The sequence below is a fragment of the Vicugna pacos genome, unplaced genomic scaffold (assembly GCF_048564905.1).
Source record: "Vicugna pacos unplaced genomic scaffold, VicPac4 scaffold_195, whole genome shotgun sequence".
NCBI classification, from domain to species: Eukaryota; Metazoa; Chordata; class Mammalia; order Artiodactyla; family Camelidae; genus Vicugna; species Vicugna pacos.
In genome coordinates this window covers 88,587-91,635 of record NW_027328874.1, presented here as the reverse complement: position 1 = coordinate 91,635, position 3,049 = coordinate 88,587, and the positions used below count along the sequence as shown (strand labels likewise).

General features: G+C 44.9%; 1 long non-coding RNA gene across 2 annotated transcripts; it reads right to left on the bottom strand.

Moving 5' to 3' along the window:
- Positions 1-2,177: 2,177 nt before the first annotated feature.
- Positions 2,178-3,049, bottom strand: LOC140695339 (uncharacterized). Of its 2 annotated transcripts, none has more exons than XR_012071059.1 (3): positions 2,809-3,049; positions 2,510-2,600; positions 2,178-2,379 (listed from the first exon to the last, which is right to left on the bottom strand). It is a non-coding gene; the product is annotated as an uncharacterized lncRNA (long non-coding RNA). The 2 variants fall into 2 exon arrangements; XR_012071060.1 differs by having other exon boundaries at positions 2,216-2,427.

The following is a 3,049-nucleotide window of genomic DNA, read 5'->3' as shown; positions in this document are numbered from 1 at the left end:
TCTAAATTTTTCAATTAACAAAGCCCTAGAAGTCTACATTAGATACCTGATATTACCTGACCAGTAGAGATGAAGAAGAACAGTAAAAGAAACAGGAAGTACCATTTTCAGTTCCAAAGATATTGAAGGCGCAAAAGATAAGCTTTCAAACAACTAGTCTGCAAAACGCTATCCAGAACAAGTGTTGAAAATGAAGGTCAGGAAAACACTGAAGAACACCAGTGTCTCAGAATCACAAAAGGCAGAATACCAGAAAAGGGGAAGAGAAAGTCTCAACACGAGCCAAAAATATCAGGAAACTCAATGGTTGTGATAATATCAGGGCTAAAATTCAGTCCTTAGCAGACTAGATAATGCAGAGGGACGCGTGAATGACTGTGAAGACAGGGGAAGAGAAAAACCTCGGTCAGAAGCAGACATAGGAAAGCAAGTGCAAACAAATGAAAACATTGCAGTTGAACCCTGGGTTAAGACAGGGCATGAAAGAATAGAAATCATGAGTCCCAGATGGAAAAGCAAGAGATAAAGTAACAAAAAGTGTCTGAAAATTTATCTGTAGAAAAATCAGACTGAAACTTGCTGAAAGCCAAGAAAGAATCATCTATGCGAATTCAGGAATTACACAGCATCCGAAGGAGGTGGAATCCCAATAGACCTACCAGCAGCTGTATGATTCAAATCAACAAAGTTCACGAATATCCGAGTGATTTAAAATGCACCTGGAGGAAACAACATAGTCACAAGGAAACCTCCAGAGGGGTTTCAGCTGATATCTCGGCAGCAATATTGCAGGACAGGGAGGAGGGCCAGGACACAGACCATATCCTGAATGGCCAAATGCTGCCACCTAGGGTAGCCTATGCCACATGAACACCATTTCAAATAACGGCAGAGCTAGAGAATTCTACAGACCGGCAAATCTTAAAAGAATTCAGCAGTTCAAAAGTTTTTCTAAAAGAAAGGTTGAGAAAACTCCCCTGAATAGAAAAGCAGCAAGATGGAATGGAAAGAAGAAACCATTATTGGAAATGCAAGAAGAGCATGTGTGGCAGAGAAGAAAGAAGAAGAACTTAAGGAGGACATCAAAACCCTAAAGATGGGAGAGGGAAGCAGGAAATCATAGGTGATTGGAAGCACTCTCTTAAGTGAATCAGCTTATTTGACTCTGTTTGAAGCGAAAGGAGAGATGCATGGCCTGACGTGTTTGCAAAACAAGCGAGAAGAAGACCAACAAAGAATCAAACCAACAAACAAGCACCAAAATGGTATGGTTGGCTGACATATACAAAGGGAACCATGATTATTCAAAAGAAAATACTCAAGGTGAGGTCAAGGGTCATTCAGAACGCATCGACCCAGTATCGTGGCTTGCATGTACTCAGCACACTTGTATTCGGAAATCAGAAGCGTGCATTCATATTCGTAAATTTTGATTCATAAGAGCATATCGTGACCTAACACTAATGCCGATTTGGAATCAAATGGATTCCTAGTCCGTGATGTAGACTTGTATGTCTTCCAACAGGATGAAGGAATGCCATATTCTAGGCTACGTAGAGAAGAAATGTAAGAAGCCTATAACAAAGGCAAGTAGCTCTGCCAAAGTGTACTAAGTGCAAAAGAGACCGACAGCAAAGTGCACATTGGGGTTGGTTTCATTTCTTGGAATTTCAGCCCCCATGAATCCAATGGATCCATGTCCTGAGAGTGTGGGTGTTTCAGCAGAAATCAGGCGACGCATATGTATTCCGGGTGTACGGATATTATAGGAACATAAGTCTCCTTTAGTGGGTCCCTGTGTACTGTGAACTGTTAGAAAGTTTAAAGACGTGTGAAACCATCAACTGAAAAGGGACACACTTCCCTCCATTGGTACAGTGCATAGAGCTCTGAACAAAAGGAAAGAGGGAAGAAGAAAGGCCCATGGGACGCTAGTGGGTAGAATCACATTTACCTTAGGAACCTCTCGTCGGATGCAGCCCCTCCCCCAACACTGACAAGATGCAGCAGCCATTGGGGATGGCAGTTAGCGGTTGGATTCCAGGTGGAATGTTGGTGTGTACCGCGAGGCTTGTTGTGGCTGTTGGATCCTAGGTAACCGGGCAGAGTTCTGTGGGTGGATCAGTGTGATGGAGGGGCTGCCGCCCTCTGTGGAGCTTGGCTTAGGTCTTTGGTCCGGGAAGCTGTGTAAGTTCGAGATACTGCTGCTGCCCAAAGACCTGAGGTCACAGGTCAGTTTCCAGAACCTGAAAGGGCAGACAGTGGAAGATCTGCCTGTCATCAGCTTACTGGTCAGGCTCCGAGGTACTTTCAGACTTGCCCAGTCCTGGTGAAGTCGACTTTAGGGGAGACACGAAGAGAAGCTGGCCGGTAAGCTGGCTGCACGGATTGAGGAGAGATGCGAACACATGGATGAGAGATGTTCTGCTACAATGGAGAATACTGGCGTGGAGACAGCTGTAGAGGATACCAGGCTCAAAAGACATTCATGAGACATATTGAAACTCACTGATACAGGCAGAAACATACGGAGTGCCAACGTGGACTTGAGGAAGTTCCTCAATTCTCTTCTCCAATAACGGGTCCAAGGTCCCTGACGTCTGAAGGAGAAGAAATGGCAGAGATGATCAAAACGCTCCTGTTCTTGGAAGAGGTCGTGAGAATCCACACGTCCCAAGGGGCATTCCCAAGCCATTCAGACCAAAATTCAACAAGCCCAGGTAAGCCTTTTCCCAGGTTTGGGCCTAGCTAGTGAGCACTTGCCCTTGCCTCCCCTCCACTCAGGCATCCATTTTGAAGGATCAGTACCTGAGCTGCAATGAAGCCATTACGAGAAGAGCAAGCCCCTCCTAGAATCAGAGTTCCTCCAGCTTCACTCTCTGTGAACAACAGTGAACACCTTCAAGGTCAAATAGTCTCGGCTGAAATAGATAAAATTGAATACTTAGCTCACACCTAGAAACGATGTCCTTCCGCTAGATTCAGCAAATGTTGTGTTTATGTCTTCCCTGGGGTGAAGGGAGTGTGGTAAGTGAGGGGAATCTTTGAC